The sequence below is a fragment of the Hyla sarda genome, chromosome 1 (assembly GCF_029499605.1).
Source record: "Hyla sarda isolate aHylSar1 chromosome 1, aHylSar1.hap1, whole genome shotgun sequence".
Lineage (NCBI taxonomy): Eukaryota > Metazoa > Chordata > Amphibia > Anura > Hylidae > Hyla > Hyla sarda.
This window is the reverse complement of record NC_079189.1, coordinates 261,438,482-261,452,388: the sequence shown is the minus strand read 5'-3', so window position 1 is coordinate 261,452,388 and position 13,907 is coordinate 261,438,482. Positions and strand designations below refer to the sequence as shown.

Below are 13,907 nucleotides of genomic sequence, written 5' to 3'. Positions count from 1 at the left end.
TACTTACCGGGCCCTAAGATCTGTACCAGTCTGCGATCTGACGAGAGCAGGCGCGTTAAGCTTAGGATGGCCGTCGACAGCTTCACACCTTGTATACTGTGGATTTAAGCATCAATAAATTATTTTAGGAATCGGAGCGGAAGGCAGCAATAGAGCAAAATGTCAACGGCAACCGGGATTCCCAGCCAGTCTCCCATGCAAGTACTTACCGGGCCCTAAGGTGGGTAGCAGTCTGCGATCTGACGAGAGCAGGCGCGTTCAGCTTAGGATGGCCATTGACAGCTTCATGATTTTTATACTGTGCATTTAAGCATCAATAAATCCTTTTCGGAATCGGAACGGAAGGCGGCAACAGAGCAAAATGTCAACTGCACCCGGGATTCCCAGCCAGTCTCCCATGCCGGTACTTACTGGGCCCTAAGCTGGGTAGCAGTCTGCGATCTGACGAGAGCAGGCGCGTTCAGCTTAGGATGGCCGTTGACATCTTCACACCTTGTATATTGTGGATTTAAGCATCAATAAATATTTTTATTAATCGGAGAGGAAGGCGGCAACAGAGCAAAATGTCAATGGCACCTTGTATTGCCAGCCAGTCTCCCATGCCGGTAACTGCCGGGCAGCAGTCTGTGATCTGAGGAGAGCAGACACGTTCAGGCTTAGGATGGCCGTTGACAGCTTCACACCCTGTACATTGTGGATTTAAGCATCAATAAATCCTTTTCCGAATCGGAGCGGAATGCGGCAACAGATTAAAATGTCAACTGCACCCGGGATTCCCAGCCAGTCTCCCATGCAGGTACTTACCAGGCCCTAAGCTGGGTAGCAGTCTGCGATCTGACGAGAGCAGGCGCGTTCAGCTTAGGATGGCCGTTGACAGCTTCACACCTTGTATACTGTGAATTTAAGCATCAATAAATTATTTTCGGAATCGGAGCGGAAGGCAGCAATAGAGCAAAATGTCAATGGCACCCGGGATTCCCAGCCAGTCTCCTATGCCAGTACTTACCGGGCCCTAAGCTGGGTAGCAGTCTGCGATTTAACGAGAGCAGGCGCGTTCAGCTTAGGATGGCCATTGACAGCTTCATGCTTTTTATACTGTGCATTTAAGCATCAATAAATCCTTTTCGGAATCGGAGAGGAAGGCGGCAACAGAGCAAAATGTCAATAGCACCTTGGATTGCCAGCCAGTCTCCCATGCTCGTACTTGCCGGGCAGCAGTCTGCGATCTGACAAGAACAGGCACATTCAGCTTAGGATAGCCGTAGACGGCTTCACACCCTGTATACTGTGGATTTAAGCATCAATAAATCCTTTTCGGAATCGGAGCGGAAGGCGGCTACAGAGCAAAATGTCAACAACACCTGGGATTCCCAGCCAGTCTCCCATGCTGGTACTTACCGGGCCCTAAGCTGGGTAGCAGTCTGCGATCTGACGAGAGCAGGCGCGTTCAGCTTAGGATGGCCGTTGACAGCTTCATGCCCTTTATACTGTGCATTTAAGCATCAATAAATCCTTTTCAGAATCGGAGCGGAAGGCGGCAACAGAGCAAAATGTCAACGGCAGCCGGGATTCCCAGCCAGTGTCCCATGCCGGTACTTACCGGGCCCTAAGATCTGTACCAGTCTGCGATCTGACGAGAGCAGGCGCGTTAAGCTTAGGATGGCCGTCGACAGCTTCACACCTTGTATACTGTGGATTTAAGCATCAATAAATTATTTTCGGAATCGGAGCGGAAGGCAGCAATAGAGCAAAATGTCAACGACAACCGTGATTCCCAGCCAGTCTCCCATGCCAGTACTTACCGGGCCCTAAGCTGGGTAACAGTCTGCGATCTGACGAGAGCAGGCGCGTTCAGCTTAGAATGGCCATTGACAGCTTCATGATTTTTATACTGTGCATTTAAGCATCAATAAATCCTTTTCGGAATCGGAACGGAAGGCGACAACAGAGCAAAATGTCAACTACACCCGGGATTCCCAGCCAGTCTCCCATGCCGGTACTTACTGGGCCCTAAGCTGGGTAGCAGTCTGCGATCTGACGAGAGCAGGCGCATTCAGCTTAGGATGGCCGTTGACATCTTCACGCGTTGTATATTGTGGATTTAAGCATCAATAAATATTTTTATTAATCGGAGAGGAAGGCGGCAACAGAGCAAAATGTCAATGGCACCTTGGATTGCCAGCCAGTCTCCCACGCCGGTATCTGCCGGGCAGCAGTCTGCGATCTGAGGAGAGCAGACACGTTCAGCTTAGGATGGCCGTTGACAGCTTCACACCCTGTATATTGTGGATTTAAGCATCAATAAATCCTTTTCCGAATCGGAGCGGAAGGCGGCAACAGATTAAAATGTCAACTGCACCCGGGATTCCCAGCCAGTCTCCCATGCTGGTACTTACCAGGCCCTAAGCTGGGTAGCAGTCTGCGATCTGACGAGAGCAGGCGCGTTCAGCTTAGGATGGCCGTTGACAGCTTCACACTTTGTATACTGTGGATTTAAGCATCAATAAATAATTTTCGGAATCGGAGCAGAAACAGAGCAAAATGTCAACTGCACCCGGGATTCCCAGCCAGTCTCCCATGCTGGTACTTACCAGGCCCGAAGCTGGGTAGCAATCTGCGATCTGACGAGAACAGGCGCATTCAGCTTAGGATGGCCGAAGACATGTTCACACCCTGTATACTGTGGATTTAAGCATCAATAAATCATTTTCGGAATCGGAGCGTAAGGCAGCAATAGAGCAAAATGACAACGACACCTGGGATTCCCAGCCAGTCTCCCATGCTGGTACTTACTGGGCCCTAAGCTGGGTAGCAGTCTGCGATCTGACGAGAGCAGGCACGTTCAGCTTAGGATGGCCGTTGACAGCTTCACACTTTGTATACTGTGGATTTAAGCATCAATAAATAATTTTCGGAATCGGAGCAGAAACAGAGCAAAATGTCAACTGCACCCAGGATTCCCAGCCAGTCTCCCATGCTAGTACTTACCAGGCCCGAAGCTGGGTAGCAGTCTGCGATCTGACGAGAACAGACACATTCAGCTTAGGATGGCCGTAGACATCTTCACACCCTGTATACTGTGGATTTAAGCATCAATAAAACCTTTACGGAATCGGAGCGGAAGGCGGCAACAGAGCAAAATGTCAACGACACCTGCGATTCCCAGTCACTCTCCCATGCTGGTACTTACCGGGCCCTACGCTGGGTAGCAGTCTGCGATCTGATGAGAGCAGGCGCGTTCAGCTTAGGTTGGCCGTTGACATCTTCTCGTCCTTTATACTGTGCATTTAAGCATCAATAAATCCTTTTCGGAATCGGAACGGAAGGCGGCAACAGAGCAAAATGTCAACGGCAGCCGGGATTCCCAGCCAGTGTCCCATGCCGGTACTTACCGGGCCCTAAGATCTGTACCAGTCTGCGATCTAACGAGAGCAGGCGCGTTAAGCTTAGGATGTCCGTCGACAGCTTCACACCTTGTATACTGTGGATTTAAGCATCAATAAATTATTTTCGGAATCGGAGCGGAAGGCAGCAATAGAGCAAAATGTCAACGGCACCCGGGATTCCCAGCCAGTCTCCCATGCCAGTACTTACTGGGCCCTAAGCTGGGTAGCAGTCTGCGATCTGACGAGAGCAGCTGCGTTCAGCTTAGGATGGCGGTTGACATCTTCACGCCTTGTATACTGTAGATTTAAGCATCAATAAAAAAAAATTTTAATCGGAGAGGAAGGCGGCAACAGATCAAAATGTCAATAGCACCTTGGATTGCCAGCCAGTCTCCCATGCCCGTACTTGCCGGGCAGCAGTCTGCGATCTGACAAGAACAGGCGCATTCAGCTTAGGATAGCCGTAGACGGCTTCACACCCTGTATATTGTGGATTTAAGCATCAATAAATCCATTTCCGAATCGGAGCAAAATGTCTACAGAGCTACAGAGCAAAATGTCAACAACACCTGAGATTCACAGCCAGTCTCCCATGCTGGTACTTACCAAGCCCTAAGCTGGGTAGCAGTCTGCGATCTGACGAGAGCAGGCGCGTTCAGCTTAGGATGGCCGTTGACAGCTTCACACCTTGTATACTGTGGATTTAAGCATCAATAAATCCTTTTCGGAATCGGAACGGAAGGCGGCAACAGAGCAAAATGTCAACGGCAGCCGGGATTCCCAGCCAGTGTCCCATGCCGGTACTTACCGGGCCCTAAGATCTGTACCAGTCTGCGATCTGACGAGAGCAGGCGCGTTAAGCTTAGGATGGCCGTTGACAGCTTCACACTTTGTATACTGTGGATTTAAGCATCAATAAATAATTTTCGGAATCGGAGCAGAAACAGAGCAAAATGTCGACGCAGCCTGGATTCCCAGCCAGTCTCCCATGCTGGTACTTACCAGGCCAGAAGCTGGGTAGCAGTCTGCGATCTGACGAGAGCAGGCACGTTCAGCTTAGGATGGCCGTTGACATCTTCACGCCTTGTATATTGTGGATATAAGCATCAATAAATCCTTTTCCGAATCGGAGCGGAAGGCGGCAACAGAATAAAATCTCAACTGCACCCGGGATTCCCAGCCAGTGTCCCATGCCGGTACTTACCGGGCCCTAAGATCTGTACCAGTCTGCGATCTGACGAGAGCAGGCGCGTTAAGCTTAGGATGGCCGTCGACAGCTTCACACCTTGTATACTGTGGATTTAAGCATCAATAAATTATTTTCGGAATCGGAGCGGAAGGCAGCAATAGAGCAAAATGTCAACGGCAACCGGGATTCCCAGCCAGTCTCCCATGCAAGTACTTACCGGGCCCTAAGCTGGGTAGCAGTCTGCGATCTGAGGAGAGCAGGCGTGTTCAGCTTAGGATGGCCATTGACAGCTTCATGATTTTTATACTGTGCATTTAAGCATCAATAAATCCTTTTCGGAATCGGAACGGAAGGCGGCAACAGAGCAAAATGTCAACTGCACCCGGGATTCCCAGCCAGTCTCCCATGCCGGTACTTACTGGGCCCTAAGCTGGGTAGCGGTCTGCGATCTGACGAGAGCAGACGCGTTCAGCTTAGGATGGCCGTTGACATCTTCACACCTTGTATATTGTGGATTTAAGCATCAATAAATATTTTTATTAATCGGAGAGGAAGGCGGCAACAGAGCAAAATGTCAATGGCACCTTGGATTGCCAGCCAGTTTCCCATGCCGGTAACTGCCGGGCAGCAGTCTGCGATCTGAGGAGAGCAGGCACGTTCAGGCTTAGGATGGCCGTTGACAGCTTCACACCCTGTATATTGTGGATTTAAGCATCAATAAATCCTTTTCCGAATCGGAGCGGAAGGCGGCAACAGAATAAAATGTCAACTGCACCCGGGATTCCCAGCCAGTGTCCCATGCCGGTACTTACCGGGCCCTAAGATCTGTACCAGTCTGCGATCTGACGAGAGCAGGCGCGTTAAGCTTAGGATGGCCGTCGACAGCTTCACACCTTGTATACTGTGGATTTAAGCATCAATAAATTATTTTCGGAATCGGAGCGGAAGGCAGCAATAGAGCAAAATGTCAACGGCAACCGGGATTCCCAGCCAGTCTCCCATGCAAGTACTTACCGGGCCCTAAGCTGGGTAGCAGTCTGCGATCTGACGAGAGCAGGGGCGTTCAGCTTAGGATGGCCATTGACAGCTTCATGATTTTTATACTGTGCATTTAAGCATCAATAAATCCTTTTCGGAATCGGAACGGAAGGCGGCAACAGAGCAAAATGTCAACTGCACCCGGGATTCCCAGCCAGTCTCCCATGCCGGTACTTACTGGGCCCTAAGCTGGGTAGCGGTCTGCGATCAGACGAGAGCAGGCGCGTTCAGCTTAGGATGGCCGTTGACATCTTCACACCTTGTATATTGTGGATTTAAGCATCAATAAATATTTTTATTAATCGGAGAGGAAGGCGGCAACAGAGCAAAATGTCAATGGCACCTTGTATTGCCAGCCAGTCTCCCATGCCGGTAACTGCCGGGCAGCAGTCTGTTATCTGAGGAGAGCAGACACGTTCAGGCTTAGGATGGCCGTTGACAGCTTCACACCCTGTACATTGTGGATTTAAGCATCAATAAATCCTTTTCCGAATCGGAGCGGAATGCGGCAACAGATTAAAATGTCAACTGCACCCGGGATTCCCAGCCAGTCTCCCATGCAGGTACTTACCAGGCCCTAAGCTGGGTAGCAGTCTGCGATCTGACGAGAGCAGGCGCGTTCAGCTTAGGATGGCCGTTGACAGCTTCACACCTTGTATACTGTGAATTTAAGCATCAATAAATTATTTTCGGAATCGGAGCGGAAGGCAGCAATAGAGCAAAATGTCAACGGCACCCGGGATTCCCAGCCAGTCTCCTATGCCAGTACTTACCGGGCCCTAAGCTGGGTAGCAGTCTGCGATTTGACGAAAGCAGGCGCGTTCAGCTTAGGATGGCCATTGACAGCTTCATGCTTTTTATACTGTGCATTTAAGCATCAATAAATCCTTTTCGGAATCGGAGAGGAAGGCGGCAACAGAGCAAAATGTCAATAGCACCTTGGATTGCCAGCCAGTCTCCCATGCTCGTACTTGCCGGGCAGCAGTCTGCGATCTGACAAGAACAGGCACATTCAGCTTAGGATAGCCGTAGACGGCTTCACACCCTGTATACTGTGGATTTAAGCATCAATAAATCCTTTTCGGAATCGGAGCGGAAGGCGGCTACAGAGCAAAATGTCAACAACACCTGAGATTCCCAGCCAGTCTCCCATGCTGGTACTTATCGGGCCCTAAGCTGGGTAGCAGTCTGCGATCTGACGAGAGCAGGCGCGTTCAGCTTAGGATGGCCGTTGACAGCTTCATGCCCTTTATACTGTGCATTTAAGCATCAATAAATCCTTTTCAGAATCGGAGCGGAAGGCGGCAACAGAGCAAAATGTCAACGGCAGCCGGGATTCCCAGCCAGTGTCCCATGCCGGTACTTACCGGGCCCTAAGATCTGTACCAGTCTGCGATCTGACGAGAGCAGGCGCGTTAAGCTTAGGATGGCCGTCGACAGCTTCACACCTTGTATACTGTGGATTTAAGCATCAATAAATTATTTTCGGAATCGGAGCGGAAGGCAGCAATAGAGCAAAATGTCAACGACAACCGTGATTCCCAGCCAGTCTCCCATGCCAGTACTTACCGGGCCCTAAGCTGGGTAACAGTCTGCGATCTGACGAGAGCAGGCGCGTTCAGCTTAGAATGGCCATTGACAGCTTCATGATTTTTATACTGTGCATTTAAGCATCAATAAATCCTTTTCGGAATCGGAACGGAAGGCGACAACAGAGCAAAATGTCAACTACACCCGGGATTCCCAGCCAGTCTCCCATGCCGGTACTTACTGGGCCCTAAGCTGGGTAGCAGTCTGCGATCTGACGAGAGCAGGCGCATTCAGCTTAGGATGGCCGTTGACATCTTCACGCGTTGTATATTGTGGATTTAAGCATCAATAAATATTTTTATTAATCGGAGAGGAAGGCGGCAACAGAGCAAAATGTCAATGGCACCTTGGATTGCCAGCCAGTCTCCCACGCCGGTATCTGCCGGGCAGCAGTCTGCGATCTGAGGAGAGCAGACACGTTCAGCTTAGGATGGCCGTTGACAGCTTCACACCCTGTATATTGTGGATTTAAGCATCAATAAATCCTTTTCCGAATCGGAGCGGAAGGCGGCAACAGATTAAAATGTCAACTGCACCCGGGATTCCCAGCCAGTCTCCCATGCTGGTACTTACCAGGCCCTAAGCTGGGTAGCAGTCTGCGATCTGACGAGAGCAGGCGCGTTCAGCTTAGGATGGCCGTTGACAGCTTCACACTTTGTATACTGTGGATTTGAGCATCAATAAATAATTTTCGGAATCGGAGCAGAAACAGAGCAAAATGTCAACTGCACCCGGGATTCCCAGCCAGTCTCCCATGCTGGTACTTACCAGGCCCGAAGCTGGGTAGCAATCTGCGATCTGACGAGAACAGGCGCATTCAGCTTAGGATGGCCGAAGACATGTTCACACCCTGTATACTGTGGATTTAAGCATCAATAAATCATTTTCGGAATCGGAGCGTAAGGCGGCAATAGAGCAAAATGACAACGACACCTGGGATTCCCAGCCAGTCTCCCATGCTGGTACTTACTGGGCCCTAAGCTGAGTAGCAGTCTGCGATCTGCCGAGAGCAGGCACGTTCAGCTTAGGATGGCCGTTGACAGCTTCACACTTTGTATACTGTGGATTTAAGCATCAATAAATAATTTTCGGAATCGGAGCAGAAACAGAGCAAAATGTCAACTGCACCCAGGATTCCCAGCCAGTCTCCCATGCTAGTACTTACCAGGCCCGAAGCTGGGTAGCAGTCTGCGATCTGACGAGAACAGACACATTCAGCTTAGGATGGCCGTAGACATCTTCACACCCTGTATACTGTGGATTTAAGCATCAATAAAACCTTTACGGAATCGGAGCGGAAGGCGGCAACAGAGCAAAATGTCAACGACACCTGCGATTCCCAGTCACTCTCCCATGCTGGTACTTACCGGGCCCTACGCTGGGTAGCAGTCTGCGATCTGATGAGAGCAGGCGCGTTCAGCTTAGGTTGGCAGTTGACATCTTCTCGTCCTTTATACTGTGCATTTAAGCATCAATAAATCCTTTTCGGAATCGGAACGGAAGGCGGCAACAGAGCAAAATGTCAACGGCAGCCGGGATTCCCAGCCAGTGTCCCATGCCGGTACTTACCGGGCCCTAAGATCTGTACCAGTCTGCGATCTAACGAGAGCAGGCGCGTTAAGCTTAGGATGTCCGTCCACAGCTTCACACCTTGTATACTGTGGATTTAAGCATCAATAAATTATTTTCGGAATCGGAGCGGAAGGCAGCAATAGAGCAAAATGTCAACGGCACCCGGGATTCCCAGCCAGTCTCCCATGCCAGTACTTACCGGGCCCTAAGCTGGGTAGCAGTCTGCGATCTGACGAGAGCAGGCGCGTTCAGCTTAGGATGGCGGTTGACATCTTCACGCCTTGTATACTGTAGATTTAAGCATCAATAAAAAAAAATTTTAATCGGAGAGGAAGGCGGCAACAGATCAAAATGTCAAGAGCACCTTGGATTGCCAGCCAGTCTCCCATGCCCGTACTTGCCGGGCAGCAGTCTGCGATCTGACAAGAACAGGCGCATTCAGCTTAGGATAGCCGTAGACGGCTTCACACCCTGTATATTGTGGATTTAAGCATCAATAAATCCTTTTCCGAATCGGAGCAAAATGTCTACAGAGCTACAGAGCAAAATGTCAACAACACCTGAGATTCACAGCCAGTCTCCCATGCTGGTACTTACCAAGCCCTAAGCTGGGTAGCAGTCTGCGATCTGACGAGAGCAGGCGCGTTCAGCTTAGGATGGCCGTTGACAGCTTCACACCTTGTATACTGTGGATTTAAGCATCAATAAATCCTTTTCGGAATCGGAACGGAAGGCGGCAACAGAGCAAAATGTCAACGGCAGCCGGGATTCCCAGCCAGTGTCCCATGCCGGTACTTACCGGGCCCTAAGATCTGTACCAGTCTGCGATCTGACGAGAGCAGGCGCGTTAAGCTTAGGATGGCCGTCGACAGCTTCACACCTTGTATACTGTGGATTTAAGCATCAATAAATTCTTTTCGGAATCGGAGCGGAAGGCAGCAATAGAGCAAAATGTCAACGGCACCTGGGATTCCCAGCCAGTCTCCCATGCAAGTACTTACCGGGTCCTAAGCTGGGTAGCAGTTTGCAATCTGACGAGAGCAGGCGCGTTCAGCTTAGGTTGGCCATTGACAGCTTCATGCTTTTTATACTGCGCATTTAAGCATCAATAAATCCTTTTCGGAATCGGAACGGAAGGCGGCAACAGAGCAAAATGTCAACGGCAGCCGGGATTCCCAGCCAGTGTCCCATGCCGGTACTTACCGGGCCCTAAGATCTGTACCAGTCTGCGATCTGACGAGAGCAGGCGCGTTAAGCTTAGGATGGCCGTCGACAGCTTCACACCTTGTATACTGTGGATTTAAGCATCAATAAATTATTTTCGGAATCGGAGCGGAAGGCAGCAATAGAGCAAAATGTCAACGGCACCTGGGATTCCCAGCCAGTCTCCCATGCAAGTACTTACCGGGTCCTAAGCTGGGTAGCAGTTTGCGATCTGACGAGAGCAGGCGCGTTCAGCTTAGGTTGGCCATTGACAGCTTCATGCTTTTTATACTGCGCATTTAAGCATCAATAAATCCTTTTCGGAATCGGAACGGAAGGCTTCAACAGAGCAAAATGTCAACTGCACCCGGGATTCCCAGCCAGTCTCCCATGCCGGTACTTACTGGGCCCTAAGCTGGGTAGCAGTCTGCGATCTGACGAGAGCAGGCACGTTCAGCTTAGGATGGCTGTTGACATCTACACGCATTGTATATTGTGGATTTAAGCATCAATAAATATTTTTTTTAATCGGAGAGGAAGGCGGCAACAGAGCAAAATGTCAATGGCACCTTGGATTGCCAACCAGTCTCCCATGCCGGTATCTGCCGGGCAGCAGTCTGCGATCTGAGGAGAGCAGACACGTTCAGCTTAGGATGGCTGTTGACAGCTTCACACCCTGTATATTGTGGATTTAAGCATCAATAAATCCTTTTCCGAATCGGAGCGGAAGGCGGCAACAGAATAAAATGTCAACTGCACCCGGGATTCCCAGCCAGTCTACCATGCTGGTACTTACCAGGCCCTAAGCTGGGTAGCAGTCTGCAATCTGACGAGAGCAAGCGCGTTCAGCTTAGGATGGCCGTTGACAGCTTCACACTTTGTAAACTGTGGATTTAAGCATCAATAAATAATTTTCGGAATCGGAGCAAAATGTCAACTGCACTCGGGATTCCCAGCCAGTCTCCCATGCTGGTACTTACCAGGCCCGAAGCTGGGTAGCAGTCTGCGATCTGACGAGAACAGGCGCATTCAGCTTAGGATGGCCGTAGACATCTTCACACCCTGTATACTGTGGATTTAAGCATCAATAAATCCTTTTCGGAATCGGAGCGTAAGGCGGCAACAGAGCAAAATGTCAACGACACCTGGGATTCCCAGCCAGTCTCCCATGCTGGTACTTACCGGGCCCTAAGCTGGGTAGCAGTCTGCGATCTGACAAGAGCAGGCGCGTTCAGCTTAGGATGGCCGTTGACAGCTTCTCGCCCTTTATACTGTGCATTTAAGCATCAATAAATTTTTTTCGGAAACGGAACGGAAGGCGGCAACAGAGCAAAATGTCAACGGCAGCCGGGATTTTCAGCCAGTCTCCCATGCCAGTACTTACCGGGCCCTAAGCTGGGTAGCAGTCTGCGATCTGACGAGAGCAGGCGCGTTCAGCTTAGGATGGCCATCGACAGCTTCACACCTTGTATACTGTAGATTTAAGCATCAATAAATTATTTTTGGAATCGGAGAGGAAGGCGGCAACAGATCAAAATGTCAATAGCACCTTGGATTGCCAGCCAGTCTCCCATGCCCGTACTTGCCGGGCAGCAGTCTGCGATCTGACAAGAACAGGCGCATTCAGCTTAGGATAGCCGTAGACGGCTTCACACCCTGTATATTGTGGATTTAAGCATCAATAAATCCTTTTCGGAATCGGAACGGAAGGCGGCAACAGAGCAAAATGTCAACGGCAGCCGGGATTCCCAGCCAGTGTCCCATGCCGGTACCTACCGGGCCCTAAGATCTGTACCAGTCTGCGATCTGACGAGAGCAGGCGCGTTAAGCTTAGGATGGCCGTCGACAGCTTCACACCTTGTATACTGTGGATTTAAGCATCAATAAATTATTTTCGGAATCGGAGCGGAAGGCAGCAATAGAGCAAAATGTCAACGGCACCCGGGATTCCCAGCCAGTCTCCCATGCCAGTACTTACCGGGCCCTAAGCTGGGTAGCAGTCTGCAATCTGACGAGAGAGGCGCGTTCAGCTTAGGATGGCCGTTGACATCCTCACGCCTTGTATACTGTGGATTTAAGCATCAATAAAAAAAAAATTTAATCGGAGAGGAAGGCGGCAACAGATCAAAATGTCAATAGCACCTTGGATTGCCAGCCAGTCTCCCATGCCCGTACTTGACGGGCAGCAGTCTGCGATCTGACAAGAACAGGCGCATTCAGCTTAGGATGGCCATTGACAGCTTCGTTATTATTATACTGTGCATTCAAGCATCAATAAATCCTTTTCCGAATCAAGCCGGAAGGCGGCAACAGATTAAAATGTCAACTGCACCCGGGATTCCCAGCCAGTCTCCCATGCTGGTACTTACCAGGCCCTAAGCTGGGTAGCAGTCTTCGATCTGACGAGAGCAGGCGCGTTCAGCTTAGGATGGCCATTGACAGCTTTATGCTTTTTATACTGTGCATTTGAGCATCAATAAATCCTTTTCGGAATCGGAAGGCGGCAACAGAGCAAAATGTCATCTGCACCCGGGATTCCCAGCCAGTCTCCCATGCCGGTACTTACTGGGCCCTAAGCTGGGTAGCAGTCTGCGATCTGACGAGAGCAGGCGCGTTCAGCTTAGGATGGCCGTTGACAGCTTCACACCCTGTACATTGTGGATTTAAGCATCAATAAATCCTTTTCCGAATCGGACCGGAAGGCGGCAACAGATTAAAATGTCAACTGCACCCGGGATTCCCAGCCAGTCTACCATGCTGGTACTTACCAGGCCCTAAGCTGGGTAGCAGTCTGCGATCTGACGAGAGCAGGCGCGTTCAGCTTAGGATGGCCGTTGACAGCTTCACACTTTGTAAACTGTGGATTTAAGCATCAATAAATAATTTTCGGAATCGGAGCAAAATGTCAACTGCACTCGGGATTCCCAGCCAGTCTCCCATGCTGGTACTTACCAGGCCCTAAGCTGGGTAGCAGTCTGCGATCTGACGAGAGCAGGCGCGTTAAGCTTAGGATGGCCGTCGACAGCTTCACACCTTGTATACTGTGGATTTAAGCATCAATAAATTATTTTCGGAATCGGAGCGGAAGGCAGCAATAGAGCAAAATGTCAACGGCAACCGGGATTCCCAGCTTGTCTCCCATGCCAGTACTTACCGGGCCCTAAGCTGGGTAGCAGTTTGCGATCTGACGAGAGCAGGCGCGTTCAGCTTAGGATGGCCATTGACAGCTTCATGCTTTTTATACTGTGCATTTAAGCATCAATAAATTTTTTTCGGAATCGGAACAGAAGGCGGCAACAGAGCAAAATGTAAACGGCAGCCGGGATTTTCAGCCAGTCTCCCATGCCAGTACTTACCAGGCCCTAAGCTGGGTAGCAGTCTGCGATCTGACGAGAGCAGGCGCGTTCAGCTTAGGATGGCCCTCGACAGCTTCACACCTTGTATACTGTGGATTTAAGCATCAATAAATTATTTTTGGAATCGGAGCAGAAGGCAGCAATAGAGCAAAATGTCAACGGCACCTGGGATTCCCAGCCAGTCTCCCATGCCAGTACTTACCGGGCCCTAAGCTGGGGAGCAGTCTGCGATCTGACGAGAGCAGGCGCGTTCAGCTTAGGATGGCCGTTGACATTTTCACGCCTTGTATACTGTGGATTTAAGCATCAATAAATAATTTTCGGAATCGGAACGGAAGGCGGCAACAGAGCAAAATGTCAACGGCAGCCGGGATTCCCAGCCAGTCTCCCATGCCAGTACTTACCGGGCCCTAAGATCTGTACCACTCTGCGATCTGACGAGAGCAGGCGCGTTAAGCTTAGGATGGCCGTCGACAGCTTCACACCTTGTATACTGTGGATTTAAGCATCAATAAATTATTTTCGGAATCGGAGCGGAAGGCAGCAATAGAGCAAAATTTCACCGGCAACCGG

At 50.2% G+C, this 13,907-nt stretch overlaps 11 pseudogenes; all 11 read right to left on the bottom strand.

Annotated features, from left to right (window-relative positions):
• Positions 1 to 755: 755 nt before the first annotated feature.
• On the bottom strand, positions 756 to 875 carry LOC130352561 (5S ribosomal RNA; annotated as a pseudogene).
• Positions 876 to 1,349: 474 nt separating this feature from the next.
• LOC130320635 (5S ribosomal RNA) lies at positions 1,350 to 1,469 on the bottom strand (annotated as a pseudogene).
• Positions 1,470 to 2,347: 878 nt separating this feature from the next.
• Positions 2,348 to 2,467, bottom strand: LOC130351513 (5S ribosomal RNA; annotated as a pseudogene).
• Positions 2,468 to 5,540: 3,073 nt separating this feature from the next.
• Positions 5,541 to 5,660, bottom strand: LOC130348030 (5S ribosomal RNA; annotated as a pseudogene).
• Positions 5,661 to 6,135: 475 nt separating this feature from the next.
• Positions 6,136 to 6,255, bottom strand: LOC130352560 (5S ribosomal RNA; annotated as a pseudogene).
• Positions 6,256 to 6,337: 82 nt separating this feature from the next.
• On the bottom strand, positions 6,338 to 6,457 carry LOC130328953 (5S ribosomal RNA; annotated as a pseudogene).
• A 272-nt stretch (positions 6,458 to 6,729) lies between these two features.
• Positions 6,730 to 6,849, bottom strand: LOC130322453 (5S ribosomal RNA; annotated as a pseudogene).
• Positions 6,850 to 7,727: 878 nt separating this feature from the next.
• On the bottom strand, positions 7,728 to 7,847 carry LOC130351493 (5S ribosomal RNA; annotated as a pseudogene).
• Positions 7,848 to 8,925: 1,078 nt separating this feature from the next.
• On the bottom strand, positions 8,926 to 9,045 carry LOC130352418 (5S ribosomal RNA; annotated as a pseudogene).
• Positions 9,046 to 11,111: 2,066 nt separating this feature from the next.
• On the bottom strand, positions 11,112 to 11,231 carry LOC130352944 (5S ribosomal RNA; annotated as a pseudogene).
• Positions 11,232 to 13,487: 2,256 nt separating this feature from the next.
• Positions 13,488 to 13,607, bottom strand: LOC130335102 (5S ribosomal RNA; annotated as a pseudogene).
• Between the last annotated feature and the right edge of the window lie 300 nt (positions 13,608 to 13,907).